We start from the raw sequence: 26,252 nt of genomic DNA, 5'->3' as shown, positions 1-26,252 counted from the left end.
TAGACATGAAGCTCGTTGGGTGACCTTGGGCTAAGTCCCCGTCTCCTAGCCAGCACCTACCTCACGGGGTTGCTGTAAGGATGACCCAGGGAGGAGGAGAACTCTGTAGGCCACACTGGCCCTTAAAAGTGTTATATGATTCCTTGCATTTGTGCCCTGCCTTTTTCTCCAAAGAGCTCAAAGTGGTGCAGATGCGTGCTTTTTCCTTCCTCATTTAATTTCTACAACAACCCTGCAAGGTAGGTGAGGCTAATTGCTATAGCACACAAGCCATGAAGGGACTCACCTACCTCACAGGGTTTTTGTGAGGATTAAATGAGGAGGGAAAGAACTGTGCATGCTACCATGAGCTCTTTGGATAATAATAATAATAATAATAATAATAATAATAATAATAATAATCTGACTAGGTTGCCCCAGCCCTTCTGGGAGCTTGAGGGATATGAATCCCATTGAGTCAACAGTGTGATGCAGCAGCAAAAAAAGCTAATGCTATTCTAGGCTGCATCAACAGAAGTCTAGTGTCCAGATCAAGGGAAGTCATAGTCCCACTCTCTTCTGCCTTGATCAGACCAAACATGGAATACTGTGTCCAGTTCTGGGCACCACAATCTAAGAAGGATGTTGACAAACTAGATGGTGTGCTGAGGAGGGCGACCAAGATGATCAGGGGTCTAGAAGCCAAGCCTGATGAGGAACGGTTGAAGGAGCTGGGTATGTTTAGCCTGGAAAAGAGGAGACTGAGAGGAGATAGGATCCTCAAATATTTCAAGGGCTGTCACATGGAAGAGGGAACAAGCTTGTTTTCTCCTGCTCTGGAGGGTAGGACTCGAACCCATGGCTTCAAGTTACAAGAAAGGAGATTCTGTCTAAACATCAAGAGGAACATCTTGATGGTAACATCCGTTCAACAGTGGGGAACGGTCTTTCTCGGGAGGTGGTCGACTCTCCTTCCATGGAGGTTTTAAAGCAGAGTCTGGATGGCCATCTGCCATGGATGCTTTAGCTGAGATTGCTGCATTTCAGGGGGTTGGACTAGATGACCTTTGGGGGTGCCTTCCAACTCTATGATTCTATGAAATGCAATCAATCGATACAAATAAATGAGAGCAGGGTCCTACACAATACAGTGGTGCCTCGCAAGACGAAATTAATTCGTTCCGCGAGTTTTGTCGTCTTGCGATTTTTTCCGTCTTGCGAAGCACGGTGTCGGGAAAGTTTTGGAAAAGCTTCAAAAATCACCAAAGTCTTTAAAAACCTCAAAAAAGGCTACCACACCGCGTTCTATGAGTTGCTCCTCGAAGTCAAGTCGCAACTGTATTAACGGTGTTATGAAAAAGGAAACAAACTTGCAAGATGTTTCCGTCTTGCGAAGCAAGCCCATAGGGAAAATCGTCTTGCGAAGCAGCTCAAAAAACAAAAAACCCTTTCGTCTAGTGAGTTTTTTGTCTTGCGAGGCATTCGTCTTGCGAGGTACCACTGTACATTACTCATCACCCATGGATTCTGGAAAGGCTGCCAACTGACCAGGGCAAAAGCTGAACCAGACTTGCTTTTGTATTCCCAATTGGCAGACCATTGTGCCAAAAATCAGCAGGCAACTCTTTTGAGAAGAACCACCGTCTCCTAAAGTCTGCAGCTTAATCTGCTCTTGAAAGACACAGGTGCACACACCCCCTGAAATAGTTGGCAACCTCATCGTTGGATGTGGAGGGTTCTTTTACCTGTTATCACTCTTCCAGGTAAGGAAAGTGCCTGTATCTCTGGGCCTCTGAGCTTAGCATCTCCAACCGTGGGGTTCAAGTTAGCATTTGCGGCTTTGTGGTCATGTCAGGCTTCAGGTGAACAAGTGCATTCTTCTTGCCTTTGGAAAGAGAGCGGCCTTGCCATCAAAGGAGAGAGTTGCTAGATGATGGTTGGGTCCATTCCAATCCTACAATTCTTTGATTCTATGACCGTGCTTCAGAAAGAGGATGGCAGGCTTGTGGGGTCATCTCCATGTTGCTGTTTCTTTCCCTGAGCATATTCTGCAACGTGTCATCGGTGCAAAAATTGCATGTTTGTTGTGGATCTTCTTTCTTCAACAGCAATTTCGTTGGACTGGTCATGTTGTGCGCATGCCTGATTATCATCTTCCAAAGCAACTACTCTACAGTAGATGCTCAGGTTGCAAACGTGATCCGTGCGGGATGTACGTTTGCAACCTGCAATGTTTGCAACCCATGTCTGTGTGTCTGTGCATGCGCGGGTTGCGATTTAGCGCTTCTGCGCATGCACCACCGCCGAAACCCGGAAGTAACCAATTCTGGTACTTCCAGGTTTTGGCAGTCCGCAATCCGAAAATACACAACCTGAAGCGGCTGTAACCCGAGGTATGACTGTATTCCAAACTTAAAAATGGAAAGTATAATGCTGGTGGTCAACAAAAGAGATTTAAAGACTCTCTCAAGGCAAACCTTTAAAAATGTAGTATAAACACTGACAACTGGGAAACAGTGGACTGCGAGCACTCCAGCTGGAGAACAGCCTTGACCAAAGGTGTCCTGGGCTTTGAAGACGCTTGAACTCAGGACGGAAGGGAGAAACGTGCTAAGAGGCAGGCACGCTTGGCAAAGCCACACCAGGATCAACTCCCGCCCGGAAACCTATGACCCCACTGTGGAAGGACGTGTGGATCCAGAACTGGCCTCCACAGTCACTTTATGGACTCACTGTGAAAACCATGTTCATGGAAGACCATCTTACTCAGCTACGAGTAATCACCAAAGAAGAAGAAAGCAGTGTGTCATCGATGCAAGAATCGTGTGTTTGTTGTGGATTTATAATGGACCATCCACACCACATTTCACATTATGAACTGTTCTGCGATGCTTCCTTATTGCCATAGAAGAAGGAAAACTCTGATCCTCAACCACCGCTGCCTTGCAGGACATCCTTGGAAGAAGAAAAGGCTCAAAATCCAGAGTGGAGTCCCTAAAACGGTTGCATGGCAGCTTGTACGCCTCCTTCCAGCAATTCCTGCAGCCAAGCAGGTGCCAAACGTCTTGCTCTGATTTCCTTTGGATGGCATCAGTGGGACAAGAGGGGGTCCTGTCATCTGGACAGCCCAAGACCTCTAATATAATAACAGTTTGAATTGTGCTCGGAAACGTCCTGGGAGTCAACATAGGTCTTTCAAGACCGGTGTTATGGGGTCTCGGCAGCCACTCCCAGTCACCAGTCTAGCTGCCGTATTCTGGATTAATTGCAGTTTCTGGGTCACCTTCAAAGGTAGCCCCACATAGAGCACATTGCAGTATTCCAAGTGAGAGATAACCAGAGCATGCACCACTCTGGCGAGGCAGTCTGCGGGCAGGGAGGGTCTCAGCCTGCGTATCAGGTGGAGCTGGTAGACAGCCGCCCTGGACACAGAATTAACCTGCGCCTCCATGGACAGCTGTGAGTCCAAAATGACTCCCAGGCTGCGCACCTGGTCCTTCAGGGGCACAGTTGCCCCATTCAGGACCAGGGAGTCCCACACACCCGCCCACCCTCTGTCCCCCCAAAACAGTACTTCTGTCCTGTCATGATTCAACCTTAATCTTAATCTAGACACACTATCCAGGCTTGCACGCCAGGGAGGTCACTTGCTATCACAGCCTTTTGACTTCACCTTTGGAGGCACACTCCAATGTCTCTCAGATGCCAGACGGATGCCAACACACATTGCCACCTGTAGGGGCCCATTCACAACATAGCCTTAATGCACTGTAAATCCACTTTAAGCTGTCATGGCTTCCCCCCCCAATGAAGCAGAGTTTAAACTGCGGAACTCCCTGCCACTGGAAGCAGCCATGGTCACTAACTTGGATGGCTTTAGAAGAGGGTTGAACAAAATCACAGGGGCTACTAACTGCAGTGGCTATACAGTCAGAGGCAGAAATGCTTTGAATACCAGTTGCTGGAAAACAGAGATGGGGAGAATGGCTCTTTTGTTCTGGTCCTGTTCGCAGGTTTCCCATCATGGCCATCTGGTTGGCCACTGTGATAACAGGATTCTGGACTAGATGGGCCATTGGCTGGATCCAACAGGCTCTTTTCTGCTTACCTTTCCCACCCCGCCCTGGCCACAGTGATCCATGCAATGGTCACCTCCTGGCTTGACTACTGTAATTCGCTCTATGCAGGGCTGCCCTTGAAGCTGACCCAGAAACTCCAGCGGTTGCAGAATGCCGCAGCGAGACTCCTTACAGGGTCCTTGCCTCAGGATCACATGCATCCAGCGCTTTACCAACTGCACTTTAAAGCCCTAGGACCCACGTACCTACAGGACCGCCTCTCCCGGTATGCCCCACGGAGGACCTTAAGGTCCACAAATAACAACACTTTGGTCGTCCCGAGCCTCAAGGAGGTTAGACTGGTTTCAACTAGGGCCAGGGCCTTTTCAGTACTGGCCCCGACTTGGTGGAACGCTCTGTCACAAGAAACCAGGGCCCTGAGGGACTTGACATCTTTCCGCAGGGCCTGCAAGACAGAGCTGTTCCGCCTGGCCTTTGGTTTGGACTCAGTCTGACCCTCCCCTTATGGTTTTGCTCTATGGGCTACTATTAAAATGAGGCTGCATTTTAAATTATATTTTAACCTGTATTTTAAATTGGTTTTTAAAAATATTGTAATTTTACTGGTGTTAGCTGCTCTGAGCCTGGCTCCGGCTGGGGAGGGCGTGGTATAAATTAAAAAATTATTATTAACAGGAAGCAGGTAAAATGCAGAGTCTGTGCTCAGACTTCAGGACCTCGGAGAGCTCCCAGGGTGAGACGTGCTACTGGCTACAACAGAAAGCTGGAGATGAATGGAGCCTATAAGTACCAACAAGCATGGGCAACCTGCGGCCCTCAGGATGTGACTGGACTACAACTCCCATGATCCCTGCCCATGCTGGCTGCAGGGGCTGATGCGAGTCCCACAACACACTTGCCTTAAAGAGACGACACTCCCAAAGAGAGAGATGTCCACAGGGGTGGGCAAGTTCTGATGGGCAAGCTCAGTAGCCTAATCACCACCGGGGAAAACTCTGCACATGCTCAGAGGCTCACAGTTGTCGACGTTTTCACTCCATGTGGTCCCAAGCCGATTCTCCGCATTCAGAACATACAAAAAAAACCCCAGAAACCCAGCACCCAAAGCTCAGCAGGCCTGTGATCCGCAGAGTGGCAAGAGCCATTATCTGCCTCGGAAAGGAAGGCAGTTTTAATAGGCTTAATCCTCCCTTTGCATCTTGACTCTCGCAGGCCCCTGGCAATCTCCAAAACCTCTGCGTAATGTACCTTTTATTCCATTTCAGGGATAAAGCTGCGAAGCTGGTGGTTTGGCGGGAGGTGGAGGGCGGGGGGGGAGAGAACACAAAACACTAAAAGCATCTCTCCTCCTCTGCAACCTGCTTCCTCTCTCCTTTCCCTCCTCCTCTAGATTTAGTCTCCTTATCGCACATCATCAGTTGCCAAAGCTCCTTAGAGCTAGGCTGGCAGAAGACTGGCAGCTCGGGTCTTGGAGGCTCATATCTCCGGGTCGGAGAGCAGGGAGGGAGAGAGGGAGGGGCATGAGAGCGGGTCACAGGCTGGAGTCATAGGATTTGTACAGTTCGAGGGTAAACCCAAAGGTCATCTAGCCCAACCCCCTGCAGTGCAGGGATAGTAGCTAAGGATAGAATAGAATAGAATTTATTACTTATACCCCGCCCATCTGGCTGGGTCCCCCCAGCCACTCTGGGCGGCTTCCAACAAAGTATTAAAATGCAGTAGTCCATCAAACATTAAAAGCTTCCCTAAAGAGGGCTGCCTTCAGATGTCTTCTAAAAATCTGGTAGTTGCTGTTCTCTTTGACATCTGGTGGGAGGGCGTTCCACAGGGTGGGTGCCACCACCGAGAAGGCCCTCTGCCTGGTTCCCTGTAACTTGGCTTCTCGCAGGGAGGGAACCGCCAGAAGGCCCTGGGAGCTGGACCTCAGTGTCCGGGTAGAACGATGGGGGTGGAGAGGCTCCTTCAGGTATTCTGGGCCTTTGAGGCCGTTTAGGGCTTTCAAGGTCAGCACCAACACTTTGAATTGTGTCCGGAAACGTACTGTGAGCCAGTGTAGGTCTTTCAAGACTGGTGTTATGTGGTCTCGGCGGCCGCTCCCAGTCCCCAGTCTAGCTGCCGCATTCTGGATTAGTTGTGGTTTCCGGGTCACCTTCAAAGGTAGCCCCACATAGAGCGCATTGCAGGAGTCCAAGCGGGAGATAACCAGAGCATGCACCACTCTGGCGAGACAGTCTGCGGGCAGGGAGGGTCTCAGCCTGCGTATCAGGTGGAGTTGGTACACAGCTGCCCTGGATACAGAAGTGACCTGCGCCTCCATGGACAGCTGTGAGTCCAGAATAACTCCTAGGCTGCACACCTGGTCCTTCCGGGGCACAGTTGCCCCATTCAGGACCAGGGAGTCCCCCACATCTGCCCACCCCCTGTCCCCCAAAACAGTACTTCTGTCTAGAGCATGCACCACTCTGGCGAGACAAGTCTGCGGGCAAGGAGGGTCTCATCCTGCATACCAGATGGAGCTGATAAACAGCTGCCCTGGACACAGAATTCCCATTTGAGTCTTAGCCCCCAAGGTCTCCCTACTTCTCCCCCATCTCCGTACCAGCCACCAACCCCCAACCCCAGCACCCTTGTGGGCTTAGTCATGATGGTCTGGGATCGGGACAGCAGCTCTTCCGCTGGGCCTGACATGCTTTGACTCGAAACCAGCGCCTGATAAAAGCGAGAGGGGTTGTCAACAAACAGAGCTGCCAGAGAAATCCTCCTTGCAGAGTTTGTGAGTTGCCTGCTAATTCCTCCTCCACAGACACAGGTGGGCCAGCCAAGCGAGGGAGGAGCTGGCTCAAAACCTGTTTGCTGCAGAAAGGATGTGTCTTGAATCATGGAATCATAGATTTGGAAGAGACCCCCATCTAGTCCAGGGGGCAGCAAACGTTCTCAGCAGGGGGCCGGTCCACTGTCCCTCAGACCTTGTGGGGGGCCGGACTATACAGTGGTACCTCAGGTTACAGATGCTTCAGGTTACAGACTCCATTAATTCAGAAAGAGTACCTTGGGTTCAGAACTTTGCTTCAGGATGAGAACAGAAATCGTGCTCTAGCGGTGCAGTGGCAGCGGGAGGGCCCATTAGCAAAAGTGGTGCTTCAGGTTAAGAACAGTTTCAGGTTAAGAAAGGACCTCTGGAACGAATTAAGTACTTATCCTGAGGTACCACTGTATTTTGAAAAAAAACAAACAAAAATGAATTCCTATGCCCCACAAATCACCCAGAGATGCATTTTAAATAAAAGGACACATTCTACTCATGTAAAAACACGCTGATTCCTGGACCATCTGCGGGCCAGATTAAGAAGGCAATTGGTGAAAAAATTTGCGGACCCCTGTGATGGACTATGCCAGGGGTCAGCAACCTTTTTCAGCCGTGGGCCGGTCCACCGTCCCTCAGACTATGTGAGGGGCCAGACTATTTTTGGGGGGTGGGGTGGGGATTGAATGAATTCCTATGCCCCACAAATCACCCAGAGATGCATTTTCAATAAAAGGACACATTCCACTCATGTAAAAACATGCTGATTCCTGGACTGTTCAAGGGCCGAATTTCGAAGGCGATTGGTGAAAACATTTGCTGACTCCTGTGATGGACTATGCCAAACTGGCAAAGATGACCATTTGGATCAGGCACCAAGATGACAAGGAATTCAGCCAAGAGTGTGAAAATAGAATATCTTAAAGACCACTGTGTATACAGTACTTTAAAAAGCTAACAGGATTGTTGTAACACTTATAATGTAATATAATAAGGTAAAAAAAGGATGCAAAAAGGGGGGGAATGGAAACCAGGGGTGGGGAGTCTGAGGGATTTAAGTAATCCCAGAAGTGTAGAAATTGAAAATGATGTGAATGTATAAGAATATTGTTTAAAAAATGAAAATAAAATATATATTTTTTAAAAAGAGCGGGACATTCTGGGATCAGATCAGAAACTGGGGCGGCTTCTGTAAATCCAGAATTGTCCCTGGAAAATCCAAAGACTGGGGAGGATCTCCAGTCCTTCCTCTCTCAGGTGAGGAAACACAGGGGGGAGAACCACCTTGAAAGGAAGATAAAATACAATAATATACGAGCACAGGCTGGGCCCTGGATTTCATTGTCTCTCTCTCTCAAACACCACCACCATCCCGCCCAACACATCTATCTCCGATGGAAAAGGCGGAGAGAAAAATTATTTATACACTTGACAAAGAAATCAATGCGGGAAAATGAAGGGGGCCCAGAAATCTATTTGCTGCAGAGTCCTGAGTGACAGGCAGAGGTTGTCAATGGGGAGGACGGGACTTTGGCTCTCCCAGGGGGAAATAAAAAGCCTTCATTTTGGCCACGGCCGCTTAGCCTTAGAACCGAGAGGCGTTCGGGGAGCCCAGGCGCACTCCTGCCCTTGCGCCGCAATGATGACTGATCCGTTCTGGCAACCTCCGCTTACAATCGGCAGAGGGCTGATATTAGCTGCCATACCCATTATTTTCCTCTTAGATGTAATTATAGGAGCGCCTTCCCACTGAACCGGGCTGATCCCCTCCCCTCCAGAGCTCTCCCCGAGAAGTTTCGGTCTGATTAAAAACGTGCGCTGGGAACGCGGGGAAAGGAGAGGGCTGGGAATCTGTCTCCGGAGGTGCCACAGATCTGTGCATAGATGCCAACTTTTCCCTTTTCTTGCGAGGAATCCTATTCGGAATAAGGGTAAAAGGTAAAGGTAAAAGGACCCCTGACCATTAGGTCCAGTCGTGGCCGACTCTGGGGTTGCGGCGCTCATCTCGCTTTACTGGTTGAGGGAGCCGGCGTACAGCTTCCGGGTCATGTGTCCAGCATGACTAAGCCACTTCTGGCAAACCAGAGCAGCGCACGGAAACGCCGTTTTCCTTCCCGCCGGAGCGCTACCTATTTATCTACTTGCACTTTGACGTGCTTTCGAACTGCTAGGTGGGCAGGAGCAGGGACCGAGCAACGGGAGCTCACCCCGTGGTGGGGATTCGAACCTCCGACCTTCTGATCGGCAAGCCCTAGGCTCTGTGGTTTAACCCACAGTGCCACCCGCTCAGAATAAGGGAATTTCCCTTTTAAAAAGGGAAACGTTGACAGCTACGGATATGTGCTGAATGGTCTTCTGGGACTATCAGTGTCACCAGGCTTGGCATTTATGTCTCTCTCTCTCTGTGTGTGTGTGTGTGTGTGTGTGTGTGTGCCCCCAACCCATTTCAGACCAAAAAGACCACCACATCCCTCATATATTCAAAACAACAGAAGAACAGGAGAAGAGGCTGCAGGATCAGGCCCATCTACTCCAGCATCCTGTCTTTACATTGGCCAACCAGATGCCCGTTATGGGAAACCAACCAGCAGGATTCGAACACAAGAGTCCTCTCCCCTCCTGTGGTTTCCCACAAGTTGTATGCAGAAGCATTGCTGAATCTGACGAGGGAGACAGAATGCAGACATCAATAGCCCTCTCCTCCCTGAATTTGCCCACTCCTCTTATAAAGTCATCTAGCTTGCCAGCCATTACTGTTTCTTGTGGGAGTGAGTTCCATAGTTTAACTATGTGCTGAGTGAATATTGACTTTATCTGTCCTGAACCTCCTCCTCCTTATTATTATTATTATTATTATTAATAATAATAATAATTACTTATACCCTGCCCATCTGGCTGGGTTTCCCCAGCCACTCTGGGCAACTCCCAACAGAATATTAAAAACATGATAAAACATCAAACATTAAAAACTTTCCTAAACAGGGCTGCCTTCAGATGTCTTCTAAAAGTCTGATAGTTGTTTATTTCCTTGACATCTGAAGGGTGGGCACCACTACCGAGAAGGCCCTCTGCCTGGTTCCCTGTAACCTCACTTCTCGCAGTGAGGGAACCGCGAGAAGGCCCTCAGCACTGGACCTCAGTGTCCAGGCTGAATGATGGGGGTGGAGACGCTCCTTCAGGTATACTGGACCAAGGCCGTTTAGGGCTTTCAAGGTCAACACCAACACTTTGAATTGTGCTCAGAAACGTACTGGGAGCCAACATAGGTCTTTCAGAACCGGTGTTATGTGGTCTTGGTGGCCGCTCCCAGTCAGCAGTCTAGCTGCCACATTCTGGATTAGTTGTGGTTTCTGGGTCACCTTCAAAGGTAGCCCCACATAGAGCGCATTGCAGTAGTCCAAGCGGGAGATAACCAGAGCATGCACCACTTTGTCCAGACAGTCTGTGGGCAGGGAGGGTCTCATCCTGCGTACCAGATGGAGCTGGTGGACAGCCGCTCTAAACGCAGAACTAACCTGCGCCTCCATGGACAGCTATGAGTCCAAAATGACTCCCAGGCTGTACACCTGGTCCTTCAGGGGCACAGTTACCCCATTCACGACCAGGGAGTCCCCCACACCCACCCGCCCCTGTTCCCCCCAAACAGTCCTTCTGTCTTGTCAGGATTCAACCTCAATCTGTTAGCCGCCGTCCATCCTCCAACCGCCTCCAGGCACTCACACAGGACCTTCACCGCCTTCACTGGTTCTGATTTAAAAGAGAGGTAGAGCTGGGTATCATCTGCATATTGATGAACACCCAGCCCAAACCCCCTGATGATCAGCTTCGATGGACGTCCACTAATTCTAGTGTCACAAGGGAGATTGTTTCCTCTTTCCCTGTCCATTGAATAAATTTATAAGCTTCTCTTGTGTCGCCTCAGACTCGCCTTTACCTTTAACCAAAACGTCCTGAACACCCCAACCATTCTTCGTTGGGGGCTTGTTCCATCCTCAATTTGGTTGATTTTTCCTGAATCTTTTCCAACTCTGCAATATCCTTTTTGAGGTGAGGCGACCAGAACTGTACACAGTACTCCAATTGAGGATGCACCCTAGATTTGCATAATGGCATTATGATACCAGCAGCTTTATTTTCAGTTCCTTTCCCAATGATCCTTTGCATGGAATTTGCCTTTTTTTTTTACGGCTTCGGCACACAGGGTCGGCCTCTTCATCAAGCGAGCTGCTATGACTCCGGGGCTCGTTCCTGGTGCGTCACCTCCAGTTCAGACCCAATGAGTGCATATGTGAAAGCAAGAGATTTCGTCTCCAAAATGCCTCACTTTGCATTTGTTTACACTGAATTGCCCTTGACATTTTACTGCCCATTCACTCAGCCTGGAGAGGTCCTTTCCGATCTCTCTGCAATCTCTTTTTGCTCCAATGGCCCTGAACAACTGATCACAGTGCATTGCAAGGGAAAGAAATCTGCAGCTACCATCCTAGCAAAGGGATTACTCCAAAATCAGGACAGAGGCTAACCTTTGGAACTACTTGCAGTTACATATCAAGCAGGAACCATTGTTTCTTTTAGCACTTTCCCTCCTTAAGGCTTCATATACTTCTTCTTCTTCTTCTTCTGCGATCCCTCATAGCCAAGTAAGATTGTCTTCCATAAACATGGTTTTAACAGTGAGTCCGTAAGTGACTATGGAGGCCAATTCAGGATCCACACATCCTTCCACAGTGGGGACAGAGGTTTCCGGGCGGGAGTTGATCACGGTGTGGATTTGCCAAGTGTGCCTTCCTCTTGGCATGTTTCTCCCTTGCATCCTGAGTTTGAGTGTCTTCAAAGCCCAGGACACCTTTGGTCAAGGCTGTTCTCTAACTGGAGTGCTCCCAGGCCAGTGTTTCCCAATTGTCAGTGTTTATACTACATTTTTATAGATTTGCCTTGAAAGAGTCTTTAAACCTCTTTTGTTGACCACCAGCATTACACTTCTCATTTTTAAGTTGGGAATAGAGTAATCGCTTTGGAAGACGATAATTAGGAATCCGAACAACATTACCAGTCCAACAAAGTTGATGTTGAAGAATCATTGCTTTGACACAGGTGATCTTTGCTTCTTCCAGTACACAGGTGTTAGTTCGCCTGTCTTCCCAAGTGATGTATAAGATTTTTCAGAGACAATGTTGATGGAATCTTTTGTGAAGTTGGAGATGGCGTTTGTAAGTGGTCCATGTTTTACAAGCATGCAGTAAGGTTGGTAGTACAATAGCTTTGTAAACAAGCATTTTGGTTTCCCTGTGAATGTCCTGGTCCTCAAACACTCTGCACTTCAATCGGGAGAAAGCCGCACTCGCAGATGCTGGATTTTGGTATCAGTGTTGAACTTTGTGGAAAGATAACTGCCTAGGTAGGAGAAGTGATTGACATTTTCCAACATTACACCATTGAGTTGGATTTGTGGCGCTGCAGAGGGGTTATTTTGTACTTTGGTTTTTTGGATGTTGAGCAACAGGCCAAGCTTTTCGTAAGCTTCTGAGAAGCTTCACACACACACACACACACACACACACACACACAGTGATATGAAGCAAGAAATTACAAGCTCCTCTTTCAACAAGGCTTCTGAGTGTCGAATGATTTCTCCCCAATCGATAAATGGCTTGGATTTGAAATGGCTTTTTATCTATGTGACTGTTTTTAACTGTCTTTTTATATGTGCAACGGTCTTTAATCGCTTCTACATCTGCAATTGATTTAACTGACTTTATATATGGTTTTATCGTACTGCAAAATCACTTCAAGAGGCTTCGTAGAAAGTGATTCTTAAGTGAAATCAAGAACCCACAGAAGAGCAACAAGTTGAATCAACTAAATCTCAGGTTCTTAAAAGCTTAACTCTGGAAGGGCAACACAAGAGGGGAAGGGGTTCAGAAAGATCTTCCTGGTGTTTAGTCGGAATCTCTTGTCATTTGTGTCCACTGGAGATGCAGAAAACAAGTGCGCTCTAACTTCCATGTGACAGCCATTCAAACTGCTGTCGCATCACCTCTCAGTCTTCTCTTCTCCAGGAAAAACAGACCTAACTCCTTCAACCATTTCTCACAAGGCTTGGTTTCCCAAACCCTTGATTATCTTGGCCACCCTCCTCTGCCCACATTCTACCTTGTCAACATCCTTCTTAAATTGTGGTGCCCAGATCTGGACACAGTATTCCAGGTGTGGCCTGATCAAGGCAGAATAGAGTGGGATTATTACTTCCCTTAGGGATGTGGGTGGCACTGTGGATTAAACCACAGAGCCTAGGACTTGCCGATCAGAAGGTTGGCAGTTCGAATCCCCGTGACGGGGTGAGCTCCCGTTGCTTAATCCCAGCTCCTGCCAACCTAGCAGTTTGAAAGCACGTCAAAGTGCAAGTAGATAAATAGGTACCACTCCAGCGGGAAGGTAAACGGCATTTCCGTGCACTGCTCTGGTTCGCCAGAAGCGGCTTAGTCATGCTGGCCACACGACCCGGAAGCTGTACGCCGGCTCCCTCGGCCAATAAAGCGAGATGAGCGCCGCAACCCCAGAGTCGGCCACGACTGGACCTAATGGTCAGGGGTTCCTTTACCTTTACCTTTTTATTACCTCCCTTGATTAGGACACTGGACTTCTGTTGATGCAGACTAAAATCGCATTAGCTTTTTTTGCTGCTGCTTCACACTGTTGACTCATGTTAAGCTTGTGGGCTACTAAGACCCCTAGATCAGGCATAGGCAAACTCAGCCCTCCAGATGTTTTGGGATTACAACTCCCATCATCCCTAGCTAACAGGACCAGTGGTCAGGGATGATGGGAACTGTAGTCCCAAAACACCTGGAGGGCTGAGTTTGCCTATACCTGCGCTAGATCCTTACTCCATGGACTGCTGCCAAGCCATGTGTCCCCCATCCTATATTTGTGCACCTGGTTATTCCTGTCTGTGTGTAGAAACTTACATTTGCCCCCGTTGAAATTTATTTTGTTAGTTTGGGTCCAGTTCTCCAGCCTGTTGAAGTCATCTTGAATCCTGATTCTACCTTTGGGGTATTAGTTACCCCTCTCAGTTTGGTGCCATCTGCAAACTTGATGCGCACCCACTCAATCCCTTTATTCAAGTTGTTTATAAAAACATTGAACAACAAGAGGCCCAGGACAGAACCCTGTACCACCCCACTGGTCACTTTCCACCAGGATGATGAGAAACCATTAATGAGCTTGGTCAGTCAACCAGCTACAAATCCATCGGACAGTAAGATCATCTTGCCGATGTCAGACCATCATGTCTGCAAGAACATCAAGGCAGACTTGGTTGAAAGCCTTACTGCCTTGCCAGAGTGGTGCATTCTCTGGTTATCTCCTGCTTGGACTACTGCAATGCGCTCCACGTGGGGCTACCTTTGAAGGTGACCCAGAAACTACAACTAATCCAAAATGCGGCAGCTAGACTGGTGACTGGGAGCGGCCACCAAGACCACATAACACCGGTCTTGAAAGACCTACATTGGCTCCCAGGATGTTTCTGGGCACAATTCAAAGTGTTGGTACTGACCTTGAAAGGCCTAAACAGCCTCGGTCCAGTATATCTGAAGGAGTGTCTCCACCCCCATTATTCAGCCTGGACACTGAGGTCCAGCGCCGAGGGCCTTCTGGCAGTTCCCTCCCTTCCAGAAGCCAAGTTACAGGGAACCAGGAAGAGTGCCTTCTCAGTAGTGGCACCCGCCCTGTGGAATGCCCTCCCACCAGATGTCAAAGAGAACAACTACCAGACTTTTAAAAGACATCTGAAGGCATCCCTGTTTAGGGAAGCTTTTAATGTTTGATGCATTATGGTATTTTAATATTTTGCTGGAAGCTGCCCAGAGTGGCTGAGGAAGCCCAGCCAGATGGGCGGGGTATAAATAATAAATTTATTATTATTATTATTATTATTATTATTATTATTATTATTACTGAAATCAAGATATGCTACATCTACAGCATTCCCCTGGTCTACCAAGCTTGTAACCCTATCAAAAACTGAAATGAGATTAGACTGACATGACTTGTTCTTCAGAAACCTAGGCTTCAGGTTTTCAGGGGGTAGTATTTGGGTTCCTCAGCAAAGACATTTGGGGGTGCAAGAAAGACAACCTCCGAAAGGCTGCCAAACAGATTTAATATTCCTAATGAATGCAGACCATTCATTTCATACTGGGGCTTTCCCCTTTCATGATATCGAGACAAACGCTAATTGCTGGCAGCCACCCATTTTGCAACATGCTCCCAGACTCAGGGCTCGAAAATCCTCATTTTTAAATCCACATCTTTTAATCTGCAATTAATGAATTAATTGATTGAGCAGCTGATTAATCCCATTAACGCTCCCGAGCCTTGATTCCAGGCGCCGCAGCTCGGTGAAAAACGAAATGCTTGCCCAGCTGGGATAAAACTTCATATCCCAAAGAGTGGGGTCTTCTCCCTCCTCGTCCCCCCCCCCCCACATAATGCTCAAGTCCGTGCTTGGGGACACCAGAGAACAAAAGGAAGGAAATGGTGCAATATTGAATTACCCACCCAAATGGAAGTGTTTCCTTGGGGCTTGACTTAATTAGTCCATATGCCACTTCCCTCCAGTGGCTTCCAATTAGGGAAGATCTTTTGCAGGAGGATATTGTAACAAACCAACCCAGTCTCTGAGCGGCAGGAGAATCTAAGGGTTCCAGGGTTTGGTTTCCTTGGACCCAAAGTCAGCACAGACTGTGGTGTCTTTAGGATATAAAGGGAGAGGTAAAGGCCCCCTGTGAGGAGGAATTGTGAGGAGAAATTAAAGAACCTTTTAATGAGGGTAAAAGAGGAGAGCGCAAAATATGGTTTGAAGCTCAACATCAAAAAAAAACAAAGATGATGGCCACTGGTCCCGTCACCTCCTGGCAAATACAAGGGGAAGAAATGGAGGCAGTGAGAGATTTTACTTTCTTGGGCTCCATGATCAATGCAGATGGTGACAGCAGCCGCGAAATTAAAAGACGCCTGCTCCTTGGGAGAAAGGCGATGGCAAACCTAGACAGCATCTCAAGAAGCAGAGACATCACCTTGCCAACAAAGGTCCGTATAGTTCAAGCTATGGTTTTCCCAGTGGTGATGTATGGAAGTGAGAGCTGGACCATAAAGAAGGCTGATCACCGAAGAATGGATGCTTTTGAATTCTGGAGCTGGAGGAGACTCTTGAGAGTCCCATGGACTGCAAGAAGATCAAACCTCTCCATTCTGAAGGAAATCAGCCCTGAGTGCTCACTGGAAGGACAGATCGTGAAGCTGAGACTCCAAGACTTTGGCCACCTCATGAGAAGAGAAGACTCCCTGGAAAAGACCCTGATGTTGGGAAAGATGGAGGGCCCAAGGAGAAGGGGACGACAGAGGACGAGATGGTGGGACAGTGTTCTCGAAGCTACCAGCATGAGTTTGACCAAACTGCAGGAGGCAGTGGGAGACAGGAGTGCCTGGCATGCTCTGGTCCAGGGGGTCAGGAAGCGTCGGACACGACTAAACGACTAAACAACAACAAAAGGCCCCGTGGACGGTTAAGTCCAGTCAAAGGCGACTATGGAGTTGTGGTGCTCATCTTGCTTTCAGGCTGAGGGAGCTGGCGTTTGTCCACAGACAGCTGTTGTAAGAAAAAACTGCTCCTTTTCCCTTATGGGGTACCCAAGAGCCCATACAGAGTCCTTATGTAGGTTCTCTATCGGTAGGAGAAAATAACAGAGGCCAACCAGAGAATATTGAGAAGCAAAGCACAATGTGGGGAAATCCATGAAGCCAGCCCATGCCTCTACAGAGCTCCCTCCTTATTTCAGACATTGTGATATATCCGTATATTGAGATGTTTAGCTGATAGGTAATGATAGAGGACCCCTGGACGGTTAAGTCCAGTCAAAGGAGACTCTGGGGTTGCGGCGCTCATCTCGCTTTCAGGCCGAGGGAGCCGGCGTTTGTCCACAGACAGCTTTCCAGGTCATGTGGCCAGCAGGACTAAACTGCTTCTGGTGCAACGGGACACCGTGACGGAAACCAAAGTGTATGGAAACACCGTTTACCTTCCCGCTGCAGCGTTACCTATTTATCGACTTGCACTGGTGTGCTTTCGAACTGCTAGGTTGGCAGGAGCAGGGACACAGCAACGGGAGCTGACTCCGTCAAGGGGATCTGAACCGCCGACTTTCCGATCAGCAAGCCCAAGAGGCTCAGTGGTTTAAACCACAGCGCCACCCATGTACACCTCAAGCGTCGACAGCTAGGGTGAAGGGATGCGTCTCCAGACGGGCACCAAGCACACCTCTGTGGGGGGGGGGGAGTTATGCAGCTAAGGAACCACTACAGCAAAGGTCTTTCCCCAGGCTCTCAGAGCAGAGGAACTACCAGAAGGGCTGATCTCAGCACCTGAGAATGTCTGTAAGGAAGGATGTGGTCTTTCAGGTATTTTGGCCCCAGGTCCATTAGGGCTTTAAATGTGAGCACCTTGAATGAGGCCTGGAAAAGGACTGGCAACCAAGTGCGACTGTTTCAACAACAGGGGTTATATCAGATCTAAATCTCTTATCTCCCTTCACTGCATGTGTGCCTAGTGTATGCATTTTAATTTACTTCTGCTTCCCCCTATCTAGGCAGATCTGCAATGGAGATTCTCTGGTACTAATCATGCCCGCCGGGAGCGACCGCCCAGTTGACACTGAGTACATTTCCCCTCCTGAGGGACGAGGGAGAAGCATTCATTAAGTTCACAGCTCCCAATCTGTCTTGCCTCTTTTGCAAGGCAAGGAACCTGCATTGGTTGGTGCTGAGAACACTCTAGAAGAAGAAGAGTTTGGATTTGATACCCCGCTTTATCACTACCCGAAGGAGTCTCAAAGTGGCTAACATTCTCCTTTCCCTTCCTCCCCCACAACAAACACTCTGTGAGGTGAGTGAGGCTGAGAGACTGAGTGTGACTGGCCCAAGGTCACCCAGCAGCTGCATGTGGAGGAGCGGGGAATCAAACCCGGTTCACCAGATTACGAGTCTACCACTCTTAACCACTACACCACACTGGCTCTCAATTCCTGGAAGCTCCAAGTTGAGGAAAAGGTCCGGGCAGCAGCTGTGCCTCTTTGCTTGCCTCTCCATGCCAAAAGGTGACTAGAATCACCATCCTTTCCTCTCCTGCAGCTGCCACTCAGCCAGAGTTTTCCTTGGCCTCGCTGCGCCTCCTGGCGCTTGCCACTGCTGGCTAATTAGGAGCAGCCGGGGCAAATCAAACCAGCCAGGCTTTTCCAATAAAGAACACACAGCACAGCAAGAAGCATCAATCCAGCCGAGAGACAGAGTAGTGCCATCCCCAAGGTAGGTGGAAAAGATCCAACCAGACCGCCGCACAGAGCTACCAACTTTTCCAGCACTGAATAGGAAGGTCTCTTATGGAAAAACTGGTCCTTGCTGTGACCACTGTGAGAACAGGACGCTGGACTAGATTGGCCATTGGCTTGATCCAGCAGGGCTCCGATACAAGTGAGCACACCGAAAGGTGTCTTCTTCAGGAGCTCTCCAGGGTCCTGACACCTCACATAGACAGCTGGGCTTCTATAGGAGCTCTCCAAGGTGCTGCAATCCCCCTTATACAACCGAACACACCAAATGGTGTCTTTTCGGGAGCTTTCCAAGGTCCTGAATCCATCATATTTTACACCCCCCCCAAACACACACATATAGATAGAGATACTTTACAGCAATAAAACAACACTATACAGTAAAAGGTTAAAAAGAAACATCAATCAACCATTGTGGAAGGATGTATTCTTAATTGCCTATACAAGCCTAGTGGAATAGGAAGGTTTTTAGCAGGCATTCAAAAGTTGGCACAGAAGGCACCCATTGAATCTCTGCTGGCAGAGTATTACACAGGACAGGGCCAGACACACAAAAAGCTCAGTTTCTTCTTGCTGTCAAGCAAGCCTCACCAACTCTGGGAATGACCAATGACCCTCCTGGAAATTATCTCAGTGACTGAGCTGGGATGTAAGGGTCTTGGCAGTCCCTGAGGTAACCTGGACCTAAGTTATTCAGGGCTTTGTAAACTAGTACAAGAATCTTGAATCTGGCTCAGTACAGTGGTACCTCGGGTTAAGAACTTAATTTGTTCTGGAGGTCCATTCTTAACCTGAAACTGTTCTTAACCTGAAGCACCACTTTAGCTAATGGCGCCACCCGCTTCCACCGTGCCACTGGTGCACGATTTCTGTTCTCATCCTGAAGCAAAGTTCTTAACCCGAGGTACTATTTCTGGGTTAGCGGAGTCTGTAACCTGAAGCGTATGTAACCTGAAGCGGTCTGTAACCCAAGGTACCACTGTATACAGTTGAACACACCCACATGTGTCTTCTTCGGGAGCTCTCCAAGGTCCTGAAGTCCTCCTTACACAACCTCACAAACTAATAGGTGTCTTCTCATGGAGCTCTCCAAGGTCCCAAAAATCCTTGATTGACTGGAGCTGAGTTACTTACTACAGCTGCAGTGGCTGCATGACCCAGCAATACTTTGAACCAAAGCCACATTTCTTTGGTTCCTCCACATTTTACAGCCACCCAGGACACAGAAATGTGTCCTAACCCGCTTTTCCTAAATGGGAGGCAAAGCGATTGTGGGAGTTCCACCTGCCTAAATTTCTGCATGTCATGCTGCCACTACAGAATGCAGGAGGAGCCAGGGGGAAAACTGCCAAGCCAATAAGCAAAAGCGTAATGTCTCCCAATGGCTTCGTATTTTGAACGCTCACCAATATCAGCATGTCATCTGCATGAAATTCTCCCCAGTGGTCCACTGGGGCTACATGCCTGTCACGGTCCGGTTCACGGGCAATCGAAGTCCCGGGTGGGGACGTCGGGACCGGGGGCAAGATGGCGGGGTGGGAGCAGGAATGGGAGTCCAGAAGCCAGGAGTCAGGAAGCCAAGTGTCCGAGGGTCAGAGAGCCGGGAGTCAAGGGTCCGAAGCTCAAGAAGCAAGGAGTCACGAAGTCAAGGGTCCGAGGATCAGGAAGCAAGGAGTCACGAAGTCAGAGGTCCAAGGATCAAGAAGCAAGGAGTCAAACACAGAAAGGCAGGGAACGTGTTGCTGTGGCAAAGAGCCGAAGGGAAATGCTGACCTTATATCCCTTCCCGGCTCTTGCCACCAGGTGCAGCGAGTTACCAATCGGCCTCACCTGTGTGGCCGCACCTTGCCTCTTCAGAACAAACTTAGGAAGGCCCCAGCCCTGCAGAGTCCTATTGGTCCCAGGGCCTGGCTCCTGCACACACACCCGATGATGCCTTGGGAGTTATGGCACGGGTGCAAGGCAGTAGTTCCAAGGGGCACGGGCACCTAAGAAGAGCCTGCAGGATCAGGCCAATGGCCCATCTAACCAAGCATCCTGTTCTCACAGTGGACCACCAGATGCTTCAATGGGAATCCTGCAAGCAGGACATGAGGATACCAGGACCATGGAGAGCTCCCCAAGAAGACACCTTGTGGTATATATGCAGCTGTAGGAGAATGAAGAGTCGGACACGACTAAACGATTAAACAACAACAACCACAATGTATATAATGTATATATATGTATATAATGCATAGCTAGTTGTCTCTGGTAGGTAGTCTTTTTTAAAAAAAACAAATTTTGCACTTAATTTATTTATTATTAATGTTGCAATACATATATGAAATCTTTACATATTGATACATATACATTATATTTGCAAATTCACATTTTCACATTTCATTATGTACCAACATTTATCCATTTCTTATTTCTTGCCCTGTGTCTTCCTTGTTATTATTTTGTAACTTTATTATTGAGATTGTAATTTTATATCTTAATAATTAAACACTCCATCTTATATATCTGCTTAGTTTAGCTTAACTTTGTGAAAATCAGTCTATACATATCAATAAATTCTTGTTGGAGCATCTTTTGGCCATGTATTCTTCTACACATTTCCATTCCTGTTTGAGATTTTGATTAGATTGCATTCTAATTGTTGCGCCGTCATTTTTGCTAATTCAATCATTTCCAAAAATCTTTGTTGCCAATCTTTCAATGTTGGTACTTCTGATTTCCAATTTTTTGCAATCAGTATTCACTGGTATGTAGACTTGTTGCTGCTTAGTCGTTGAGTCGTGTCCGCCAGGCACTCCTGTCTTCCACTGCCTCCCGCAGTTTGGTCAAACTCATGCTGGTAGCTTCGAGAACACTGTCCCACCATCTCGTTCTCCTTGTGCCCTCCATCTTTCCCAACATCAGGGTCTTTTCCAGGGAGTCTTCTCTTCTCATGAGGTGGCCAAAGTCTTGGAGCCTCAGCTTCAGGATCTGTCCTTCCATTGAGCACTCAGGGCTGATTTCCTTCAGAATGGAGAGGTTTGATCTTCTTGCAGTCCATGGGACTCTCAAGAGTCTCCTCCAGCACCATAATTCAAAAGCATCAATTTTTCGGCGATCAGCCTTCTTTGTGGTCCAGCTCTCACTTCCATACATCACGACTGGGAAAACCAGAGCTTTGACTATACAGGCCTTTGTTGGCAAGGTGATGTCTCTGCTTTTTAAGATGCTGTCTAGGTTTGTCATTGCTTTTCTCCCAAGAAGCAGCCGTCTTTTAATTTCATGGCTGCTGTCTTCATGGAGCGTAGGTAGTCTTGCCCTCCATGAATTTATCTAACCCACGTTCGAAGGCATCCAGACTGGTATCCATCACTGTATCTTGTGGGAGGTGCATTCCATAGCTCTGCCCTGCGCATGAGATCCAGCCTAAAAACATAACATTTGACAGCCGGAAAGAGCTCCTAGGATAGGCAAGGGCCGAGTGTGCAGAAGAGCCAGGGTTGCCTAGAGGCAGAGAGAAAAGGCTCGTCTCCAAGATGGAGCTGAGAGCCAAGGAAACCTAATCAAGTCTCTTAAAAAACCCTATTAGGAGCATCAGGTCTCTATTAAGGCTCCGCAATTGCATTCCTGTTCATAACAAGCGAGAGGCAGGAAGCAGAGCAAGGAGAAGCAGAGCAATCTGGGTCTCCCCTTTCCTCATAAATCTGTTGGTTATTGCAGCCTTTCTGTTTTTTCTGAAGGTCAGAATCAGGCAGAAGCCCAATTAAAACAATAAAGATTTAAAAATAGCCATAGAGCAAAAGAGGTGAATTTTAATGAGCTGTTATTTTTAAGTAGAGCGGTCCAGTGTGGGAGCAGAGGAAACAAACATTCAGCAGGAGACAAATGGCTTTTTCCCTCTTTTTTTAACGCTGGGAACATTTTGTCGCCATGTGCACAACAACCTGGCAAGGAAGGCTGGTTTCAACCTGGAGGGCTGACTGGAGGGCTGAGAATGAGAGAAAAAGAGGGACCTGTCTGAAGAGAGGCAGTGTGGCATAGTGGTTAGACTGTCGGTCTAGGACAGGGGTCGGCAAACTTTTTCAGCAGGGGGCCGGTCCACTGTCCCTCAGACCTTGTGAAATGAACGAATTCCTATGCCCAGAAATAACCACAAATAACCCAGAAATGCATTTTAAATAAAAGTACGCATTCTACTCATGAAAAAACACCAGGCAGGTCCCACAAACAACACAGAGATGCATTTTAAATAAAAGGACACATTCTACTCATGTAAAAACACGCTGATTCCCGGACCATCCGTGGGCCGGATTTCGAAGGGAATTGGGCCAGATCTGGCCCCCGGGCCTTAGTTTGCCTACCCATGGCCTAGGACTTGGGAAAGCTGGGTTCAAATTCTCTGAAGCTCTGGCCAGTCACTTGCTCTCAACCTAACCTACCTCACAGGATTGTTGTAGGAATAAAAAAGGAGAGCCACATAAGCCATCTTGAGCACTTTGGCAAAGAAGTGGGATACAAATGTAAATTAGTGATGATAATAAAGCTGCCTAATGAGTTTATGATTGAGGCAAGGACCTGGTCACACCCACACCATAATCCTAGGAACTGTGTTGGTTTTTTTTAAGGGTGCTGGGAGTTGTAGTTCTGCGATGAGGAAAACTATAGTTCCCAGGATTCTTGGGGGAGGGGAGCCATGTGCTTTAAAATGCATACTGTGGATATGACCTCTGTCTTGTTCTTATTGATTTGCACCCAAAATCTACCAGTTGCTTACTGTAGAAATACTTCCTGTTCAGCTTTTGTCAGCCTGCCCTCTGGGTGTCTTGGACTAAAGTTCCCATCAACTCCAGCAAGCATGGCTGTATGATAACCCTGGTGCTGAAGGGAATCATAGTCAGATTGCAGAAGTTGTCCTGTGCTACTGGCACAGCTAGGATTTTATGTTTCAGAAGCTAGCAAATACACCTGGCATTTATGACTGGTGGAATAAATGAATATGCAATTATTGCCAAATTAAGACATTATATACAGAAGAAGGCAGGCAGGCAAGGATGCGATAATTTCCTAAACATCTCGCAACCTTTTATTGCATTTTTGAGGGTTTTTAAAACAAATCCATTTATAAACAACGACCCGATGATTGACTTAACTTGGATGTTTCCAATTCGGCTTCTGTGCATTTTATGCATTTTTTTTTTAAACAATAATGAAACTATTGAAGTTGCTTGACACCCACAAATATCCATTCATAAATTTCTTGAATTATTTCCACGCCGCTTTTTATGCTTGCATAAAAGCACTTAAAATACAATAAAAGTGAGAAATGGAACTGAAATCAGCACAAACGAAAAGTTGCGCTGCTACACCGGCTGAGAGACGGAGGTGCCACGGTGCCTATGAGAACCAGGTTGGCATAGCTCTCAACTGTGCCCGAAATAAGCAGCGGGCAGAAGGCATGGAATATAGAGCAGAAGATCCCTTTCGCACTAGAAGGAGACAGGTGTCGCTGGTCGGCAATTGGGGTTTGAGTGTGTGTGTGAGCAAGGGAGTTCTGGGGGCAGAAAGACAGCTGGGGCCTTCTCTGTTCATGCACACAAAAAATGCACACCTGTTTCCCTTCAGAAGCGCATCGTTGGCACAATTTCCTCAAAGCAGCACTGCAGCTGAGGGTCTGTTGTGCAGTTTCTCTTTTTATTTATCAGCTACTTTAAAATGGGGACGCGGGTGGCGCTGTGGGTTAAACCACAGAGCCTAGGACTTGCCGATCAGAAGGTCGGCGGTTCGAATCCCCATGATGGGGTGAGCTCCCGTTGCTCATGTCCCTGCTCCTGCCAACCTAGCAGTTCGAAAGCACGTCAAAGTGCAAGTAGATAAATAGGTACCGCTTTGGCAGGAAGGTAAACGGCGTTTCCGTGCGCTGCTCTGGTTCACCAGAAGCGGCTTAGTCATGCTGGCCTCATGACCCAGAAGCTGTACGCCAGCTTCCTCGGCCAGTACAGCGAGATGAGCGCCACAACCCCAGAGTCGGCCATGATTGGACCTAATGGTCAGGGGTCCCTTTACCTTTACCTTTACTTTAAAATGAGGCTGCGTTTTAAATTGCATTTTAACCTGTATTTTAAATTGTTTTTTTTCCCCTTCTCTTTTTCCCCTATTATGTTTTTACTGTGATTTTACTGGTGTTAGCCGCCCTGAGCCCAGCTCTGGCCGGGGAGGGCAGGATATAAATAAATTATTTATTATTATTATTATTATTATTATTATTATTATTATTATTATTTGCAGCTGGGAAAAAGCAGCACCTTTTCTCTGAGAGCACCCTGAGGGCTGTTTCGACTCCTGGGTGCAATGGTCAGAGGCACTTACTGGCCGTTGTCAGGGCCAGAGGAATGCTTTGATGAATTCCACGAGGATGCGGAAAAGCAGAGGTTGTGGCCGCAATGAGCAAACCTTCATGCTGCAGAGGTCTGAATGATGGTGGGGAGGCGGTTGCTGCTGAATTCTAGGAGCCAGGAGGGCGGCAGAATAAGAACAGGAGAAGAAAGACCCTGGCTCCTACATAAGGCCAGTGGACCACCTACTCCAGCATTCTCACCATGGCCAAATAGCTCTAAGGACCTAGGAATCCAGGTAGACTGTTCCTGAACCTGGAGGTGCCGTAAGAAGAGAAGAAGAAACCTGGCTGCTGGATCATGTCAAGGGCCCACCTAGTCCAGCATCCCATTCTCACATTGAGCAAATACCCATAAGGACAAAGGAATCTATGTAGACTGCCTCTGGAGCTGGAGGTTCCATAAAAGCCCGGTTGCTGGATTAGGCCAAAGTGTAGGATGTCAAACCCAAGAGCAGTCAAGTACAACCTTCCTAGAGGGAACATGTTTACACATGGGGAGGAATGTTTGTCCAGCCAGCAGGTCAACTTCTTGTTTCCTTCTGAGCTGGGACAGACTTCCTCTGCATGTGACTAGAGGTGGGCGTGGCCTCACCTGTGCAGGTAACAACAAAAGCACAGGCCAGGGCAGCCATCTCTCTCTCTCTGACTACATTCATCGAAGAAGCAACATCTGCTTAGCCAAAGATGCTCTCTTGGCCTCCAGTCAAGAGAGGACAAAGTGACTGTCTCCTTATGAGATAGTTTCCAGGTGTATGTTACTTTTCTAAGCTAAGTCTGCCTTCTGGGATCTGATTGTGAACAAAATGTGAGTAAACTCTTTTTATACTTTTATAGAAGACTGTGTCGTGTCTTATCTTTTATGAGGGAGTAGAAGGGACACTGGTGGTGCTGTGGGTTAAACCACAGAGCCTAGGGCTTGCAGATCAGAAGGTCGGCAGTTCGAATCCCCACGACGGGGTGAGCTCCCATCGCTCGGTCCCTGCTCCTGTCAACCTAGCAGTTCGAAAGCACGTCCAAGTGCAAGTAGATAAATAGGTACCGCTCCGGCGGGAAGGTAAACGGCGTTTCCGTGCGCTGCTCTGGTTCGCCAGAAGCGGCTTAGCCATGCTGGCCACATGACCTGGAAGCTGTATGCTGGCTCCCTTGGCCAGTAAAGCGAGATGAGCGCTGCAACCCCAGAGTCGGCCACGACTGGACCTAATGGTCAGGGGTCCTTTACCTTAAGGGGAAAATACCAAAACAGTTATTATAGAAGCTTTAGCAAGCTTGAGCAAACACATCCGCTGCAAGTTTTTAAAAAGGGGAATGTTACTCTGCTAAATTGCGAACTTGTTAACACAAGTTGGAAAGGCTATAATCAGACAATATATAGAATCATAGAATAGAATCATAGAATCCTAGAGTTGCAAGAGACCACAAGGGCCATCGAGTCCAACCCCCTGCCAAGCAGGAAACACCACCAGAGCACTCCTGACATATGGTTGTCAAGCCTCTGCTTAAAGACCTCCAAAGAAGGAGACTCCACCACACTCCTTGGCAGCAAATTCCACTGTCGAACAGCTCTTACAGTCAGGAAGTCCTTCCTAATGTTTAGGTGGAATCTTCTTTCTTGTAGTTTGGATCCA

General features: G+C 48.0%; 1 protein-coding gene and 1 long non-coding RNA gene across 3 annotated transcripts in view; one reads left to right on the top strand and one right to left on the bottom strand.

Annotated features, from left to right (window-relative positions):
• The window catches only part of LOC308484620, a 156,227-nt gene that overhangs the window by 4,773 nt on the left and 125,202 nt on the right, over window positions 1-26,252 (top strand). The gene's annotated exons all lie outside the window — the stretch shown is intronic.
• The window catches only part of LRFN1 (leucine rich repeat and fibronectin type III domain containing 1), a 135,440-nt gene that overhangs the window by 80,310 nt on the left and 28,878 nt on the right, over window positions 1-26,252 (bottom strand). Inside the window, exon 1 of one of the 2 annotated variants that reach the window (XM_081018751.1) lies at window positions 1,045-1,050. The exons of the other annotated variant lie outside the window; for it this stretch is intronic. The gene's annotated coding sequence lies outside the window, so the exon portion shown is untranslated. Of the gene's footprint in view, window positions 1-1,044; window positions 1,051-26,252 lie in introns of those variants that run through there. 2 annotated transcript variants of the gene reach the window in all.

The sequence above is a fragment of the Podarcis pityusensis genome, assembly GCF_964106645.2.
Source record: "Podarcis pityusensis genome assembly, chromosome: 8".
NCBI classification, from domain to species: Eukaryota; Metazoa; Chordata; class Lepidosauria; order Squamata; family Lacertidae; genus Podarcis; species Podarcis pityusensis.
The sequence above is the reverse complement of the archived record's forward strand: the minus strand, read 5'-3'. Positions and strand labels throughout refer to the sequence as shown.